The sequence below is a fragment of the Panthera leo genome, chromosome B2 (assembly GCF_018350215.1).
Source record: "Panthera leo isolate Ple1 chromosome B2, P.leo_Ple1_pat1.1, whole genome shotgun sequence".
Classification (NCBI taxonomy): domain Eukaryota; kingdom Metazoa; phylum Chordata; class Mammalia; order Carnivora; family Felidae; genus Panthera; species Panthera leo.
Genome location: NC_056683.1, coordinates 96,442,206 through 96,462,440, shown reverse-complemented (window position 1 = coordinate 96,462,440; position 20,235 = coordinate 96,442,206). Strand labels below are relative to the sequence as shown.

Genomic DNA, 20,235 nt, shown 5'->3' with positions numbered 1-20,235 from the left:
AGGCCCAGGACCTCACTGCACATGCACCTTCGTGTTGTCACCAAAGGGCATACCGGCTGGGGGAACAGACCCTCGAACGGGCCAGCAGGCTCTGGTTTGCACACAAGCATCATACACAGCAGGTGGGGAAGGCCGGCGTCACCCCTATATCTCGACATCTCTTAAAACTTACTAACTTTATTTGAAAAAAATTTTTTTTCCCTGGGGGAAAGAAATGAACGCCTTCTATAACAAGGAAAACAACAACGGTAGTCATAATAATGAGAAAAACGAAATAAGCACATGTAAGTGCATTTTTTTCTTAGAGATTTATTTTTGTTTTATGAAGCTGACACCAGTCAGGGAGAGAGGAGAACGTCGGGAGCCCCGCAGCGAAATGAGCACCCAAAGGAGGGGGCTGCTGCTTCCTGCGGGCGGTGGGGGTGGGTTTGGTGTTGGGGTCTGTTTGTTTAATTTGTTGCTGGAAGTTTTCCTTTTGTTCACTTTTATAAATCTCTCCCTGGGCTTTCGAGCTTCCCCTCCCTCCCACCTCCCTTCCCCTGCCCCCCCCCAATTTCATTTTTAAAAAGCGAGCTCGCTCGCCAGGTGTGTCCCCCAAGCTCTCACAGCTCTAATAAATAAGGAGCACCTGTAAAACAGTAGCTTGACTTGTTAAGTGACTCTGTACAAAGGAGAATATAGAAATACACTATGTACACCGCATCCACGGGTCCCGTGGCGCTTCAGGGCCGGCGCCGCACGGGCCCCCCAGCCTCGCCCAACCCCCACCGGCCACCCCTCCAGCCTCCCGCTCAGCGGCCCTGCGGGCGGGGGCACCCGGACCCCGCAGGAGGGAACAATTGCTTTATCTGAGTTAGTAAACAGATACACTGAATCACAAGGTGATTTGATTTTTTTTTTTTTTTTTAGTTTTCTCCTTTTTTTTTTTTTTTGATTTTTTTCTTATTTTTTTCTCTCTTTTTTTTTTGTTTTCTGTACTCATCAGAATGGGACACTCCACGACTGTCTCACCAACTCAGTGCCAGTACACATGCTCTAGAGGACTTCTGGACTCGCAGCTACAACTGTACAAGTGCACACAAGAAAATCTACCCTGTTATCCTCCACCCACTGATTGAGGATCGAATTGCACATTTCTCTTAACCATGACAGGAGAAAGCAAACAGTGAAACAGAATCATGGGTGATCTTTCTCACTTTCCCTCTTGTTTTCACTGGTTTGTCCATACCATTCTAATTATCATGAAAGGACTCTGCGTATAGAGAGATTGCTTCACTGACTTCCTGGATCACCGAAAACCATCAGGGTTGAAATTTCATCCAAGTCTTTCGTGACGCCCAGCAAATATTCCCCCTCGGATTATTTTACACCTTGAGGGCATTTTGGTCTTCAGTTCAACACTCTTGCTCTGTTCCCAAATGGGGCGCTATTTAGGAGAATTTAAAGAGAAAGCTGAGAAGAATAAACATTTACCGAGTTCTCTTGGCATTCAGTCTCTGAAAAACCACAGTATAAACTATTCATGCTGCTTCTTACATCTGTCAAATCGAAAATTAAAAGCCATAAAAGTGTAACACTGAAAATATGGCATTAAAAAGGATAAAGGTGGCCTTTGTAAAAATAACAAGAAAAGTATATTAGCCAATAAAATATTCTAACTCTTCATTTAAAAGTGCATCCTGGGCAGGACAGAGATGAATCCGAAGTGTTGGGACTCCAGTATGATTCCTCTCTGCCTTCAAAACGTGAACAGTATAGGTCCAAAACCGTACAATGCAAATCACAATTCTTCGTGTAGCAGCAAAACCACAGCAGTTTTTAAAATGACTAAAAAAAGATTTTTGTTTTCATATTCGTATCATCTTCCAGCCTCACCCTCTGAGCCTTGAAGATGGAGCGGGGAGAATACCTACATTGGTCCTTGTGGCTTGTTGGTGTTTTGTTTTGTTTTGTTTTAAAACCAGGGGCGAAATCCCTAAGTTCCTCTGGGGAGAAGCAGAGACGGTGGCCGCAAGAAGGCTGGGCCGCTTGGTAGGTCCAAGACGTGCTGGCTTCTCTGGGCTGGAGGCCACCGAGGGAGGGCTGCTTCCTCTGAGATGCTTAATGACAGGAAGCGGCTTTATTTGTTTGAGTTTTAGCCAGAGGGGGTGGTGAGCTGACCAGCTGGTGTCATTGGATGGCGGGACATGGTTTGCTCTGCGCCCTCTCTCCGCGCAAGGTACCCTGTGAGCGAGCGTTCCTGGGAAAAGAGAAGAAGGGGCCCATCAGAACCCGCTGGGTCAAACCACAGCCCCGTCCCACGTCGGGAGAACCCAGGCATGAGTCAGAGCGGCACCCTCCGGCCGGCCGGCAGGTCAGACCTACGCCGAGTACCCAGAACTAGAGCAGCACAGCATGACTTTGACGTGTCTCTAATTCACGGTTCCGCTCGGGGTCAGCCCTGCCAGCTTTGTGTGAGGACACGAAACACGAGTCGCTTCTTGGTGCACCACGCCCTCACCCAAAGACCACAACGGCATGCCTGGCCACGGGGCTACCCTGGCCCTCCGCCTTACTGCACGCTTAACCGGCAACCCTTCTGAATTGCCCAAGGTCACCCCCAAAGGTGGCAAGGTCATCGGGGGACCCTGGAGCTCCAGACCTCACCCCTGTACTCCATGTAACGGCTCTGGTATCTGCTACAAAGGAGGAAAGCCAAGAGATTCACTTTTTAGCACATGAACAATTACTGTGGACATGTGGACCTCTCTTCAGAGGTTTTCTACAGAGGCAGCTGGTAGCTGGAAGCAATGCCCTTCTCTGTGGGTCTTGTCTGACGAGGGCGAGCTGTTCGCATCTCTTGATACCCAAACCAACCAGCAGCACGGGACTGGAGGACAACAAACCAGCTGGGCGTCGGGGTCCCAGGGCAGAGGGTCTGCACAGGATTGTTCACCAGGAAAGTCAATTTCAGGAGAATGCTCACCCCAGTTTCTACCACAGAGGTTAGGCTCTGCCTCTCCATCCGCACTGGCTTATTTCATTTGCTACCAGTCCCTTGGTTTGAAATATAACCTCCCAAGGACGCTCAGTTACTCCTCGTAAACTGCCTCTTAGAAGTCTGCCAACCAAACCGTAAAGTCCCTGAGGTTTGGGGATGTGTCTGTTTTGCTCACATCTCCACACCCAGCCCCTGGTTCAGCGAGACGCACATCTGTCAAGTGAATGAGGGTCAAGCAGCCGTTGTTCCCCATGCCCCAAAACAATACCTGTTTTTCCTACTGATGTATGAGGATTTCAGAAATGTGAATGGGTAAAATCTGGCTAACGTGAGGTGGTGACAGAGGACTCGTAAACATCTTTACAACTGTTGAGATTATTCCTAGAACAATGAACGAATAATTTTAGAGAGGTGGTAGAATTTAAGACGTGAAGGGACCCCAGAGATAATGTAATTTCCTCATTTTATAGATGAAGAAAAAGAGGCCACAAAGAGACCTGGAGACTTGCTCAGAGAGTGTCTGTAGCATGAATTTAGCACAAGCATGAGGAGGTCAAAATGCCCATTGGGAGGACAAAGTACAAGCTTGTGCTTTGAACCCTGCTATCCAAACCCTGGTGTTAATGGTAACGATAATAATGATCAGCCAAAAACAAGGTTTGAAAATCTGAATGTGCATGACAGGAAATGCCTGAGTTCCCCAAATCACATTAAATCACCAGATCTGTGTGTATTTAATATGTATATTAAATAACCAAAGTGAAAATGCAAAACACCGCAAATATGTGATGGGGCTGGAATTACAAGGCCATGGAAACCTTTTCATTTGGCATGGTCAGACTTGGAAATGTGGGTATTTATCTCTGAATCAAGAGCTCATTTTTCTTTCTTTCTTTCTTTCTTTCTTTCTCCCTCTCCCTTCCTTCCTTCATTCTTTTCTTTCTTTTTCTTTTTTCCTTTGAGAATGAGACAGTGGCAAGAAGGGATACTGAAATAAAAATGCCAAGAGCCGCTGTCAAATGAGAGGTCATGAAGAATCGGAAAGGAGCCTCAGAAATCACAAATGGATCCAAAGACACAAGTGTAGCTTCTTCTGGGACAGTTCTTTTCCACCTAGGGAGCATAGCCTGGAACTTGCCATGGAGGGAGGAAAACCGTCCCCACCTCTGGGCTCGGGACCAAGAATGACCAAATCTTGTAGTCAGAGGGGGCCTCTGAATCCTTTCTTTAAAAAGGAAAAGAGAAAAAGAAGCATTTAACGCTTTCTTCCAGTGACTGGGAAACACCACCATTTTGAACGACTTAAGAATGCTCTGCTTTTTTAAGGATGTGGCTTTTTTTCTTTAATGTAATCGTGACCTCAAAAAGAGGAATATTTCTCAAATGAGTTTCTTTATATTCAAATCACCTTTGGACAAAGGCCAAACATGGACAGCATCAGCCTACTTGGAGAAAATTTCAAGGCTTTCATAAGGGACTGGGAAAACGGGATTATAATGAGAGCCATTCTGGAACCTTAACGACAGCGTTTGCCATCCCAAACACTATAATAATCATTATTATTCTCTGGGATCTATTATTGTCTGGTAAATAATATGTGTTTTCCCCCCAAGTTCTAAAGGGTGCAGCTGCACCACACTCTATTTTCTGCAGCCCCATTCCTGCTGCTCTGAAAGCCTCCTCACACACCGAGCTTATTTTAAGAGAATGGCAAAGTAGACAATTTGTGTGCTGTTTCCTTCCCTCTCACCACATCCTTGCCATGTCTGGGACACACGCAAAGGCCAGATGGTGGCAGTACAAGTCCCTTTCTGCCACTAACATTTGAGGAGGGGGTGGTCCTGAAGTCGTCCTCATCTGTTCCCATGGCTCTGGCTGTGGCTCAGGGCAGCCCCCTTGTTGGTGACCCGGGGAACAGACTCTCGAATCAATGGAAATGAAGAACCAAGCTTGGGCTTCACTTTCCTGGAGTTATTGGTATGCAGAGTGTGAAACTCAAGAGCGGGGAGGAAGCAAGCCTGCAGTTTTAGAAAGTGATCGTGAGGAAGTTCCAGGGCTCGAGCCAGTTCCTATTTTGCCCTTGCCAAGCAGAGGGATCTTATGGAAAATCCATCCAGTTTAAATTTCTTGATCTGAGCAAAGGGGAAATTACTATGATAAGTGAGACAGAGACACAAGTCACAGTCCAGCCTGTCCCCTTCTTTAACCTCCCCAAGTCTTGATTCCTCCTGTGACACCGGCATCTCGGGAGATTTTCGATTATATCTTCCATCTCTCAAGTTCTGTGACTGTGGGATCTTTGGACCAAAGCCAGTGTCAAGTACGTAGGATTACAAACTTGAGCAGCTGGATATTAATCTGTGTATAAGGAAGACTATTAACTTCTGAACTCCAAAGCACAAACTTTCAGAGTCTCCTTTCTACTAATCTCTCTTTCACGTGCACGTGCGTGCGGGCACACGGGCACACACACACACACACACACACACACACACACACACCCCTCTGGCAGGTTTTTGGAGTATCCCTTAATGCAGGAAGTTCTGGGGAAACAGCGATACTCGTGCCTCACATTTGGGTTTTCCTGTGAGTCCAGGGTTCGTCTGAAGGCAGGACAACCCAGGGGTCCTATTACATGGAATCCCACATGCACACAGCCCATCCTGTGCACCACGCATGTACTATGTTTGCAGACTGGCTCCACAATGTATAGTCTCCAGCAGACCTGTATGGCCAGGCGCCTTCAGAATCCCAGGCCCCCCTGCCCCTTAGGCCAGAGGAATGAAGTACCGTCCTCAGGGAATGCATAACTAAGTGCAGTGAGAGGGCCTCTGTCTGCCTGGCACTTTTCCTTTTTTTACATCAGGAAAGCATTGCTAAGAATATGATTGAGTTACTCATCCTCCTTCACCCCACAAGAATTTTCAGAGAATTATGGAGAACAGAAATGTGCCTGAGTACTAAGAAATGCTTCCAATGTTGATACTGTCAAAATATAACCATTCTCACCTTTCCTTCTTTGGCCTTTACAGCCTAAGACTTATGCTCGCTGTCTTTAAAAGGAAGTCTTATACTTTCCTAGCAACCACTCCCAAAAGGAAATGTGTGTCCAGAGAAAAATGTGTGTCTTATTCTTATTGCAAGCTGGTCCCTCCACAGTGCAAGAGTCCACTTCTGCCAAGAAGCCTGCCTTGATTTATCTAATCCACTTTCCAGACTTTTTCTTTCCTTCCTCAAATACCTTTGTAATTAGCATAATCAAAACCCTGTATGTCTGTCCCGTCTTACCTGTTTAGAAGGCAAGCTCCCCATGTCTGCCAGATTTATTACCCGAGTTTAAAACCCCATGGCATCAACTCTATGATGTGCGAGAAGTGCCCACTACTGAGCTGGCTGGCCTCTGTCCACTTACCCGAGCCTTACAGTGATGCGGCTCACTTGGGCACATCGGCCCATCACTTATCACGGTTAAATACAGCCATTACGTGCTGGCTTCGGCCACGCTGTTTATCTGGAACAATAATGAGTCCCCGAGGACTGGACTGGTCTCAGGTAGCTGCAGCTATTCTGGGACACTCACAAGAGAAGAGCCCAGCGGTCGATGAGCAGAGTCACCTGCATGAGCTGATAAACCCAAGTGTGAGGCCAGATAGTGGTCTCCACAGCAAGCCCTTGGTGAGGTTTTGCCCAAAAATGGCTCCTTCTCTCCCCCATCAACCACTGCTTCGTGAAGTTCTGAAATGGCTTTTGCCAAGACAGAAATGGCTTTCATTTATGAAGTGGATGGCACCTCTTTTCTTACAGCTCATTAGTTGGCGAAAATAATTGAAAAACCTGGTGTGATTGTTATGGAAAATAACCAGTGGTGGGGAGAGGGTTGTGGGAGCCAAGGACGAGCATCGGTTGGCTCAGTGCTAGGCTCTAGTCTGAAGTACAACTTCATCACCACTGTGCTGCCCACTCCACGGTTCTGATAAGCCAAGGCTCATGTATATTTAACAGAAAAAAAAATTAAGCCAAATGTAAGGACTTGCTTAATTTTCTCCTTTAGCAATAGCTCTTATTTTACTCTTTAATCAGGAAAAATCACCACCACAGAAGACCCCCTGCTGGGATAGCTCCATCTGTAATTCTTTGTTCTACAAGTTAAAATTTTGGTTTTCTCTGCCAAGTTGGCTTGATGAGTTACATGGGTACAGAGGCCTGTTGCTTCTCACAAGTGGTCACTGCTATTTCTTGCTGACCTCTAAAAGTTCCTAGGGCACAAAGAACCTCAGCCGTGAACTTCATCTCGTGCACTCATTAGGATCCTCTTCTTCACCCCGGATGACTGATCTTCTTAAACTACCTCCAATCCTTTCTGGAACCTGGGTGTTTAAGCAAACCAAATGACCCTGACCCTGGCCCTTTCCTAAAAGTGTATGGGGATTCATGACTAACAGAGTACATTTTCATAAATGCACTGGGGCAGGTGGCTACCTCCCTTCACAAAAGAGAAAAATAAAATAAAGGAGACTTACATACTCTAGCTAATGTTCTGCAGGAAATTTTGAAGATGAGCCAAAAGCCCTATGCCTCTAGCTTTTAGGACCAAGCACTTCCTATTATGGTTTGGCAAAGCTTCAGGGTTTTTTCCCCCCAAAGAAGGAAGTCAACTTTTACTGAGCACCTACTTGATGTCAAATGCTGCACTAGGCACTTTTATATACTTATTTCACTTGAAAACAAACACATTTTATATAGGTATCTCACTTATACACTTAATTCATGGAAACAACAATGCTACTTAAGTATTTATTACTGTCCCCATTTTGCAGATGAAGAAACTTTCCTAGGAAGGTTAAGAAGCTTACATGGTCAAGGTCACTAGCTAGAAAGGGGCAGAGTAGGTTGGATCCACCTCCTATGACCCCAAACCCCGTGCTCCCGTCCAGGGAATACCTCCCTCAGTCCGGGTTTCATCTCTCCCCTTCCTTCCCCTGACAAGTGGGGGTCACAGTGTCAGGGATGTGAGGGGCCCTAGAGACATAGACAGTTCATCTCCTTTGCTTACAAACAAGAACACTGAGAAGCTAATTGATAAGAAAATACAATTACATTTTCATTCCAGTTTCATCCAATACACCAACTAGCTAATGCTGGTTCATGTGCCTTCTAAAAATTCTGCCTTGGACAACAACAAAAAAAAAACCCAACAGAAAATAACGTAGATGTTTATTGTGTTAAGATTGAGTTTGTCATTTCTCTATACCTATATTATCTGAACATGGGCATTCTAGGTTAAAAGAAGAAGGAGGAGGAGGAGGAAAAGAAAAGAAAGAAAAGAATGTGACAAGTAGCTATGGTTTATGGACCAACAGTAGATTTTGGGGATTTTAGCTGGGATCTGGAGGGGTGGTCTTTCTGGCACTTAATCTATTCTTTACGACCAATCCATGAATAGGGAGGGTGGGAAGAGGAGCAGGAGATATTGAAGGGGGGTGGGGAGAGGCTTCGTGTTCATGGAAACTTCACTGCACAAAATAAGAGCAAACATACTGACCCCCCACAACTCTATTGCCTACCCCTACCCCTGCACAGCCAAGGAGATGGAGAATGTGGTTAATAATTACTTCTCTGCAACACTTTCACCCTCCTGACCCCAGATGTTCAGGTACAACTTATTTCCTCTCTGAGATCAGCTGCTCAACATGAGGAAGTGATACCATGGGTGGCAAAAATATGCCTTTGGTTCCTGGCACAGGGCATGTAACTCAAGCAGCCTTGGTCATATCTTGTGTCCCACTGAGAGGAAAGGCAGATGAGGACTCAGGTTCTAATCCTGGCTGCACCACTCTGACCTTGAGCATTTGCTCTGTTTGTCCCAGTCTCTACCCGTAAAAGTGGAACCAGACATCTTACACATTCTGGAATGGTATCCTTAACATCCGAGGTTGACAGCATGGAAGCGTTTCATCACCTTGCATTCCACATCCAAGGGAAGCAAGTTCTGAGCTACAGCGGACACCATGACAATTCTTTAAACAAGCACCTACTATGTGTCAGGTACTTCCTTGGCATTTTAACCTAGGTTATCTACCACTGGAGCCTGATGACTCTATGAGGTAGGAGGTCTTATCTTCATTTTCGTGTATATGAGATGTGCTCAGTGATCTTACATGGGGACTCTGGAGCCAGGCTGCCCGTCAGATCTCTCAGTGTTGTCATTTACTGACCAAGGACACAAGATAGGAGACTTAGCCTCTCTGGTCCTTAGTTACTCATCTGTCAAATGGATTTAATAATGGTATTCCATAGTTTTGCTGTGGGCACATAACCTTTGAACGCTGCCTGCATATAAAGTATGCTCAATAAATGTTAGATGATACAATTATTTAACGAGAGAATGCAGGCACAAGAGCTTATAAAGCTATTCCAAACTCTCATAGCTAGTAAGCGATACAGCTAGTTTTCAAACCCAAGCAGACCTCACTCTGGCCCTGCACTTCTCTCCCAGTCCTCACAGCCTTTCTAACAAGGCAGTACTTGCCAGCTGTAGGGCATCTGTGATGTGCCACACTGTCTATGTGTTCTACCTACCCCTCACAGTAATGTCACTGTTACTCGTGACCTAGAGAGGAGACTCAGGAGACAATCACCTCCCTCCTCACCTCCTAAAAGGCTCTGCCAGGATCTGCACCCAGGCTGGCCCAACTCCAGAGCTGATGTTCTTTTCCACAAAACCACACCACTGCCTTCCTTCACAACTAGAAGCTCCCTGTCCGCACATGTGGAAGCTTCAGAAAAAGGTCTAAGGCACAGGAGGTTAAAAAAGATAAAAAGGCATCTCTAAAAGTTGTCAGCCTCCCTTGACAGTGCCTGAAGGCCCTGGGAGAATGGGATTCAGACACTGTGGAAATCTCAGAAGATGTCTGAGGGAGAGCAAGCCACCCAAGCGTTATGGCTGCTCTTTGGTCCAAGGCCAGAGCTTTCGTGTGTCACTGCGGCCACCGTCCAGGCTCCGCGCTCATCAGCAGGGAGTCCTCTGCTGGGAGAGCACTGCCTGTCTGTGTGTGCCCATCAGTCCTAGCCAACAGCCCACACCATGCCTAGGTGGCTGGTCAACAGCTCCGGGCAGCTGGCTGGTCAGAAGGGCCCAGACCCTGTTTTCTACAACAATCTGGGGCCCGGCTGGCACCCCCGACTGGACTTTGAAATGGTCTGTCGGTGGTGAGGTTTTCTTCCACCATACGCCATGAAGCCTCTTCATGCCTACGCTGGACACAACGAAAGTTCTGCCTCCCGTTGCACTGCTAGTGCTTTACACACTTGAAGTACACTTGTGGCAGCCTACACCCCTCACACCGTAGTGATAACATCCCGCAGTGTTTAGAATCAACCACTGGTAATTAGCCTGTCATCAGAATGCAGCAATCAGCTTTCGGGATGCCAGTCTTTCTCCTGCTTCCTTTCAGTCTATGAACAGCTGTTAAAGCAATTTTCCTCCAGTACAGATTTCATCCTGTCACTCCTCTGCTCGAGGTCTTGGTGACGTTGCCTGATGCACAGAGTACACATTCCGCAATCTACCTGCCCGCTGCAGTCTCCGGGGCTCCTCTCCCTCCGCAGTGGGGCTTTGCTCCAGCCCAGTGCAAGGCAGGTCATCCCCAACGGGGCTCACTCACTCTACCTCGCCTCTGCGGCTTTTGACATCCTATTGCATTCTTTATTCTTACACTCCTGCTGGTCCATGCCCCTTCCCAGATTTAGGAACTAACTCTGAACTCACCTGCTGTATGGAACCCTATCAGGCTAACTGCATTAGCTATTGCTCTCCTGGGACTCTCCTCATTCATTTGTTCAGCAAATACCTGCGGGCCTGCTCTGCCAGCCCTGAGCTAGGAATTCAGTTTCAGCAGAGAGGGAGCCGTCCCAGATCCTGCCCTCGCTGAAGCACACTGTCTGTAGTATCACATCACTTTGCAGTTCTGAGTGTTGCCTGGAAAAGTTGCCTTCGTTATTTCTTGTCTCTCTCAGCAGGTCATTAGTTCCTCAAAACAAGTCAAGGACACCCGCCACTCCCTCTCCCATTTTTTTTTTTCCTTTTCTGTCTCCTTCCTTCCTTCCTTCCTTCCTCACCCTTTCCCTCCCTCTTTCCCTCCCTTCCTTGTATCTCTTGATAACAGTGTCCCTGCACAAAGTCAGTGTTAGATACCATTAGTTAAAAATGGATACATTTGGGGGCACCTGGGTAGCTCAGTCTGACTTCAGCTCAGGTCATGATCTCATGGCGTTCAAAAGCCCTGCATCACGCTCTGTGCTGACAGCTTGGAGCCTGGAGCCTGCTTTGGATTCGGTGTCTCCCTCTCTTTCTGCCCCTCCCCTGCTTGCACTCTGTTTCTCTCTCTGTCTCTCTCAAAAGTAAATAAACATTAAAAAATTGGTATGTTTTACTCTCTAGGGAAATAAATGAAGACCATCTCCAAACTATCAATAAGGGGACTGTCTCCCTCTGTTTGGATATGACTGGGAATTTATTAAGTTTGTGGATTGTAATATATGAATTAAGTATAAATTAAGAACTCCAAATACAGAATTTTTTAAAAAGCTATTATTCCTATGCATAAGCTGCACACACACACACACACACACACACACACACACACCAGCTGAGACAAAGAACAAGTAGATGGGATGTGTTCTAATACACACACACACACACACACACACACACACACACCAGCTGAGACAGAGAACAAGTAGATGGGATGATCAGACAGTGAGGTGTGTTGTCAAAATCAGAACTCAGAATCAGTGACTCCTCATCTTTGTCTGCAAAACCGTAATGTTTTTCCAAAACTTTTTCATAGTTTTTCAATTAACATTTGGGATTCATGTTGCTCAAACCTTGGTGGATATGAAAATAGACATTAAGTCCTGTGTTTATGATGCCATCATATTCAATGAGAGGAACAGAGGGACCTGGATGTCTTTTTGGTTTGGCAAATTGTAGAATGATTTTTTTAAAACATTTGGGGTTTGGCTAAAACCAAAACTTATTTTGCCAAGCACTTTGGCCTTAATTTTTAAACCCATGTGTATTTTAAAAGAAATTCAATCTATATGTTTCTGACTCATTTACACTTAACTCATGAAAATGCTGTTTGGTAAGAGCTATTAGATGTCCAAGCAAGTTTATGAGCCTTTTTAAGCCTTCATTTTCCCGTTCTTACCAGAAAGTTGTATTTTGCCAGCCATAAAAGAGTGTGAGCCCCAGAGGCCTGTGGTCAGTTTGAAATTTATAACCTCTGAAGTTTAAATGGATTCTGAGTGTGGAAAACAGGTTTTTTCCCTCTCCTCTTTTTCACATGAAGTGCACAAGCAGGCTATCTGTGATAAAGACAGGATCCGGGGTCTTAGTTCCCAAGATGGTTACAGGTGAATGATAAAGAGTTCAATCTAACCACCAGTAAATTGCCCCTAAAACATTTCAGAGGAACAATATGACACTTTAAACTCATGTGGACACAGATTCAGATCCAACACTCGAATGGAAAGTTTTACTAAATACTCCTAGGATAAGACAAAGAGGTGAGACTCAACATGATTCACATTGAACACTTTACCTTTGGGAGAACTGGGTAATTTTTTTTTTTTTAAATCACAGACAACCAACCCTGTTTATGACTTTTTATACATTTTTTAAATAAGCTGAAACTACTAAAAATAGCATTTGAATTGAAACCAGAAAAGCAGGAAGAACGTGCATGCTGCAGTGACTTCACCCTGTATCTTCTATATATAATGATGCTCAGATACCACTCAATTACAGTATTCTAGTGGGAGAAGGCTTTTGGATAAAGTACTTAAAAATGGCTTATAAATATTTAACGTATAAGCATCTAACAAATCATAATGACAAAGTTTTACATTTAACCACATGTGCTCCAAATATCTTGAAATTACTCTAAATATGGGTTTAAAATATCAAAAGGGCTTGTTGATGGGATGCAGAACTTTGCAGAGAAACTTAAACCTGATCGTTCTTGCTCCCACAACACCCAATCCGCACAATTTTTAAAGTGTGCGTGTGTAGATTTCCTTAGGAAAAGATCATGTTACAGTCTGAATTTCCAAAACAAGAGTTGAAGGATGAAATATAGGGTTTCCTTTTCTCTCACCAAATGCAGCTTAGCCACTTTGCTTCTAGATAATTTGTTAGTGTAGGTTGGCTCAAATTTAAGACAGTAACATTTTAGAAACACTTCGAGAACTAAGCCAGCTGCAAGGCGGATATCATTACAAATTGAGACACATGTTGTATGGGAATACCATTCATTTTCAATACCAAAAACATGTCTGGGGAAAGAAGTCATGCAAATGAGAGAGAGATATACTTTTTAATTGCATTTTGGGGATGTTAGGTCAATGGTTCATATCAAATAAGTCCACACACTGTGTCTCTCCCTCCTGTTCCTTAAATGCTATCAGTCGCATTCTTACCTCCCTTTTTACCCGAAAGAAAACACAGCTTGCTGTCAAAGAAAGACAACACACCAGAGGTTCAGTGACGAGACATCCAGATGCACAGCCAAAGAGCGGGGTGCAATGAGGCTGGGGAGCGCTGGGCAGCTTTGATTTGTCACAGTCCGGATCCTGCAGCTACACAGAAAAGCAGTTCCCTTCTCCCTACTCAGAGAAGGCATTTGGGCAACTTGGTAAAACTGCATATGCACCAGGAGTGAGGAGTTAAAAGATAAGGGAGGCAACTTGACTGGTTTCCAACCTAAGAATGTGTAGTGCGCTCAGGAGCTGTTCTAAAGCATGAGAGACTGACTCCAAGTTTTTGTTGTTGGTGCAGCTTTTGTTCCAGTTGTTTTCACTAGAATCTTTTAAATAGCCCCTGAAATAATGTGTGTGTGTGTGTGTGTGTGTGTGTATGCATGCCTGCGTGTGTGTGTTCTCCCTCCTTGCTGATAGCCTCCTATTCTCAATCCAGACCCCACCCCACTTTTTTGTCAGGCAGAACGCTGTGCAAATCCACAATCCAGAGAAGAGCTCTACACTGTTAACATTTAGAGCCGGCATCTGAGATGTCATTGACCCCTTTTCCGTGAGGCATCTGAGATGTCATTGACCCCTTTTCCGTGAGAACGGGACCGTGTTTAATGATGCCAGCATCAAACCATTTATCTTTTAAGGCTAACTTGTTTGTCTGGAATGGATTCCTCTTATGCTTTTGAGGCATCGAAAACCAAAAGTTTACACAAGCAGAATGCATTGCCTTAACATGCATTCACATAGGAAGTGTTACCCATTTAAAGCAGCAACTGAAAAATTCAAGATAATTCTGTGCAGGACAGAGGAAAGGAAAATAGAAAGACTATCTCTGCCTTCACTACATGAGGTAAGTGTCCCGTGCTGTAGTGTATTTTGGTTCTTAAACACCTCTGCCCCTCCTCACTCCTTGTCAGCACGGAGGTAGGTGTAAATGATTGAACCATGATGCCCAGGCAGCCACTCAGGCTGGCAAGGGGATTACTCCCTGGAAATCAGACAGGGAGTTTATTTCCAGTGCCCTTCTGAGGAATGGCCTGTTAATAGCTGATCGAATGCTTTCCCCTCTCCAAGCACACTCTTTCCAGGTAGAGAAGCATGCTAGGGAGCTAGAGAGAATGGGTAGCACTTTCAGAGACAGCTACATTAATGTCTTGGTGTTTACTGAGCCATCCACTTCCCGGGTGCTAGCCATTCTGCTCCCTTGGCCTCCAAAGCAGAGTAGAAGGTTTCCCACGGAAGGACAGTGTCTCCTTATACAGTATAAACTTCAAAAGTCCAGGGGCTGGGGAAGCATCCAGCTTGTGTCTTTTCCTGCACTCACAGGATATGATAACTTGAAGAAGGGTCTGTAACCTTTTGCATTTTGTCACTGATCCATCTCATGGAGGCAGGAGCTACGTTATGTATCTGCAACAGTGGTTCTGTAATATTAGGTCCACAGCAAAAACTGCTACAAATAATTCTGCTTTAAGGAAAACTTTACCATGAAATAAGCTTCCTTAGAGTGACAAGAAGAATTCCACTCAGTTATGGTGTCGTGATAATATATGATAACCCTTCAGAGATATAGCACATACTTTTTCTGAAGCCAAAACCTACAGAGCTCTCCTCCCAAGAAAATGCCTCAGTGCACAGACACATAAAACTTCCCCTGAAATTCCAGGGGGAATGGCTGAAGGCCATCCATGGACTATGGACTAGTCCGTGGAGCAGGAGACTAGCTTTAGGGAGCTACCACATCAACCAGAGGCCTGGGAGCAAGGCCAGGACCAGCACTGCACCTACATGCCCCTGAGACTGAGTTCTTTAAACTTTGCACACTAAGCACTCTCCCACCTCACCCCTGTCCCAGCCCTGCTGAAGATGGAGGGTTATGACTACATCTGAAAGAAGTAAATACCCGGCCACACATGTCATTTCCTATTCCATCTTAATCTGATTGAAATAACATCTAAAAGCCAGATGCTTGCACATTAAAACCCTCCTCCCACCCTTTTGTCGAAAGGGTTAAAATAGAACCAGCAGCACTGAATGAGATTGTTTAAGGCCAATCTTGACCCTGTTCATTCCGGAAAACTCTCCTCTACGAAAGTCTGAAAAGATCACGGAGAGTTCCAGAAGTCCTCCCCATTAACATATGTGCATGATGCGGACCTGGCAGTTTCTCTCTGGCTCTTTGAATTACCCCTACCTAGAACTGGACAGCCATCTGGATCCCGACAGACAGATGAAACTTGAACATCAGTGACTATGTGGCCAATTCACACTTCCCATAAGCAAGTACTGGAACATTAAAAATCTCAACTCTGGCATAGGATCCGAGCACATCCCATTTGGATTGATTTCCTCTCCTCGCTTTCAGGTGTTCTTCTTTTCCTTGCTTTCATAGGAGACACCCACAGTAATATTTCCAAGGTATGGACCTGACTTCCCAGGCAGCCTACTCTCAGGTTTCTTGGCTGGAAAAACTAAACTGGCAAAAAATTACATGTCACCTCCACCCTCTTGACTTTTTTAATGAGGTCAGCACCCCTCTCCCCACTTTGGAAGAGTCCTTCCTGGGACTGTGTCTTCACATCCAGACCGGCAAGTAAACTCCAAGAGGCCACAACTATGGCTGCCTCCTCTAGGTCTCCTGGAGAAAACAAAACGTGGAAGGGGCCTGTGCTGCTGAGGCTGAGTGAGCACTGTGGAATTGGGGCCTGGGAAAACAGCCCCAGATTTTCCTTCTCATTTTAGAAACACAGAAGAAATCTGGAAGCCACCAAGGTGGGAAGCTGTATGGACTCGTTGCTCCTGGGGAATGGAAAAAGTGAGGGCGAAAAGGTTACTCATGGTCCACATTTTTTCCATTGATTATTTTACTTAGAATATGTCATTTCCCTGGAAAATCGAGGAGGGGGGATATTTTCTTTTGAGTATCTTCAAACATTTGCAAATGGTTACTCTGAACTCCCCAATGTACCATAAACAAGTGTAAACTGTAGAAATTCAGAAAATGTACAAATACAAACAGCTATCCCCCAAGCTCCAAGGCAAAGACAAAGAAGGGAGTATTCCATTTACAAATGGAATTCTTTGTGGATAGAATAGTTTGGAAAATGTTTATCCATTGTTTTTCTTATTATTTGGGGGGATGTATTTTTTCAGTCTACAGAAGCTGCAGCACTGGCAGTTGGAGCCTTGAAAGCTAAAGATTAAAGTGAGATGACAGCCTTTCAAAATCTTCGACCAAAACTTAATTAGTTCTGCCTCTAAGACAATATCTGCCCAATGAAATAATTTGTAATTCATATCAACAAAGAAAAATGCATAAAGTCAAGTAACCAGGAACAGAATCACTTCAAAATGGAAACAAAACAAAACAAAACAAAAAACCCAAAAAGCACCAAACCTGTTATTTGCCAAGAACTAGCAAATACGATGGCTTCTTTAAAAAAAACAAAAGACAAAAACCAGAAAACAAAAAACAAAACTAGCTGCCTGGATTATTGATTTCAAGATACAGTCCACTTCAAATCTGTTTAAGATGATAAACAAATAAACCGACCAGTAATAGAGTATGAGAATGGCAGGCACAGTGAAAAAAATATGAAGAGCACTGACAAGTGACCCACAGGCTTTCCAAGAGAAATAATATATGCGTCACCAACAAGCATACGGAGAAATCACTCAGCCATACCTCATCCCCCACATCTCAGTCCCGTTTAATGCTTTCCACTTTGGCTTTAACTCGTCACCAACAGCGTTCACTGTCATGGCACAAAAGCCATGCCGTCCTTTATTTAACGGATGCATTTCCAATTTCCACAACCATATGAATGGGCTGGGTTTCTGAAGGCATAGAAGAAAAACAGCACCACATGTGCACAGAAAATCAGGAAGGGTCAGAGGATGTGAGTGAATTACGGCAGCTTGAGACCGTACTGTGAGGAGACATGCAACTCCAGAGGGCAAGAGGAAATAAGATTTAGTGAAGGAGAGGCAGTTCTTCCCCCATCTTAAATCACTTGCCTCGTCACCCCTGCTGTAGCTGGCAAAGCCCAAGTGTCTCTGACTTTAAAGAAAAGCTGTAATTTCTTGGGGGGAGCCACCATAAAAAGAACTCTCCAATCTCTAGGGGCTATTGGCAATTTTGTCACTGCATCTTCTGAAATTGGCTAAAGCCAGGTTAATATTTTAGTAACGACTCTGGTCCACATACAAGACCCTAGCCTGATTCTTTATTCAGAAACATATATCATCCAAACAGCTATCATATATTTCATGCTTTTATGTTCTTCTGGTCCCATGCTACTCATGGACCTGTGGCACTATTCTTGACCTGGTCACTTCTCACTCCAGGATGGGTAGTAAAATGTGCTCACCCTTCTGTTCCTCCTTTAATGGCATTTGAATGAGTGATATTAGAATATATTTAAAATTACAATTCCCAAGCTTTTTGGCTTTCTAAAGGCCATAACTTCTGTGTCCCACACCTTCCCGTTACTCATTGCTTTGTCAACCAGATTAAACTACTCTGGTGGAGAAATCAGGGGCATTTTCAGTTGAGGTGACTATGAAGAAGGCTGAGCCCATCTGTCTTTGGACAGCAGAACTTGTAGATGTAAAATCAAGAAATGATGGTGAACTGATTCTTAGTGTTCTGCTCCTGCTGGCAAAGCCATTAATGGAAAAGGAAACCTCAAACTATGATGACTGAGAAACCCTTCTTGCACCACCTAGCGTGCCCCCCCTAGCTCTGGCTCTATGCTTCCCAAACAAACCTCTGGCTGTCAGTTAGGTAGGTGCCCGCATAAATGTGCCAACTTAGAGACAATGGTCTGGACATGCCACATCAATTGTTCTGGTCCACATTTCTATTTCCCCCTGTGGAGTAACGGGCTGTTAGTCTAGGTTTGTTGGTTGTTGCTGTAAAAACTAGCATTAAACACTGTCCAAAAAAAAAAAAAAAAAGAATTGAACACTTTCTCAACACTTAAGTAGTAAGTACACTTGGTTTTTGTCTAGGAACTTTGCCCAAGACAACTAAGGAGAATAAAAGAATTTCATTGAGGTGCCTGGGTGGCTCAGTCGGTTAAGCATCAGACTCTTGATTTTGGCTCAGGTCATGATATCATAGCTCAGTTCGTGAGTTCAAGCCCTGCTCTGGGCTCCCCGCTGACCTTGTGGAGCCTGCTTGGGATTCTCTCTCCCTCTCTCTGCTCTTCCCCCACTCACGTTCTCGCTCATGCACACACACTCTCCCTCTCTCTCGAAAGAAAGAAACTTAAACAGAATTTTATCAAGTAGGGTCATCAAGGGACCAATTAGCCTATTCTTTTACAGTGGTTAAAGAAAGCGGAGCTCTGGAATCAGCCTGGATTTGCATCTCGACTGCTTACTAACTCGGTCGTCTTGGGGAAGCTACTTAATTTCTGTCTCAGTTTCCTCATCAGTAAACGGTAGACAGTAATGATTACCATACAAATCCAGATCCAAATAAACACCACTGAAAAACACTTAGAAGAGGGCTGACACATACAACCATGAGCAACTGTTCTTCCTATAAGGTCCACCTCTACCCAGGCTTCCTTCCTCCCTGGGTTTACATTGCCACCAAACTGTCCCTGTCTTGGGAGCAGACACTATTTCATGTTCACCTTTGTATCTTCCCAGTTCCTGGAAGGAGCTGCACACCAATTAGGGCTCAGCAAGTGTTCATTTCTCTTCTTTTCTCTCCACAAACAGTTGGTAAACCTCAACTGAACAGTAGTCCGTTTGCTGCCCTCTGGGATAGCAGGCCTGGGTCTGGCAGGCGAGTTCACACCGGTTCCCCCACTTGCTAGCTCTAACTTGGATGACAGCTCCATGCCTTATGTTCCTTCGTGGTAAAGTACAGATGATGCCTATTCTGCCAGGTGGTGGAAAGATCAAAAGAGGCCACATCTGGCTCTAGTGGGCAAGCCACACATGCTAGCTCCTCTTCCCCTTACTGAGACTCTGGACTCATTATCGGTAGCTCATTTGGCATTAAGCACGATTCCCTCCATGAGGTCAGATAGGTGTACTTGCAGCCACTTCAGCAGTGTGGCCCTTTCTCCTGTCAAAGCCTCCCACCGCCTGCAGGGGTGAGCAGCCCACCTGCTGAGCCACTGAGCACAAGCAAGGAGAGAATGCCAAGCTGGTCAACAATGCTGGAGGCCTGCCCTGGGGGAAGCTGGTTGATGACAACATGAAGGAAGAGACTCCCTGGACAGGAGCTGTGGGCCACTGCTTCAGCACTCTGCCGGGCAAATGGGGCTTAGCGGCCTGGGTTCAGCTGGCATAAGCAGGGAAGAAGGTTAGTTTTTGGTCTCATCTTGCATATGCAATCCATGGTTTTTGAGAAAATTTGGGAGGTTGAGACATTCTGTCAATAAGACCTCCCAGCCACCGGAACTGGCCCAGCTCACCGTTTACCACAGCTCTGTAACCTCATGACTGAACTTTTAAGGGTCCCAAGTAATCTCTCTCCTTCCTCCCCACATCCCCCTCTTCCTCAACGGGGTGAATTACAGAGATGAGCATAGGAATAACAGTTTGGTTAAGTAGACAGTGTTTCAAGTCAGATTCAAGCCTGGGCTTCACCATTAAATAAGTCACCTTGGGCATGGCATCTACATGCTGTGACTCAGCTTCCTCAGCTCTAAAGTGGGCATGATGTTGGATCAAAAATGATGACAGTGTGTGACCAC

At 45.1% G+C, this 20,235-nt stretch overlaps 1 protein-coding gene across 1 annotated transcript in view; it reads right to left on the bottom strand.

The window, feature by feature from the left end:
• Positions 1-988: 988 nt before the first annotated feature.
• Positions 989-20,235, bottom strand: part of LOC122220236 (sine oculis binding protein homolog) — a 163,395-nt gene continuing 144,148 nt past the window's right edge. The window contains exon 7 of the mRNA XM_042939485.1: positions 989-2,239. The gene's annotated coding sequence lies outside the window, so the exon portion shown is untranslated. The remainder of the gene's footprint in view (positions 2,240-20,235) is intronic.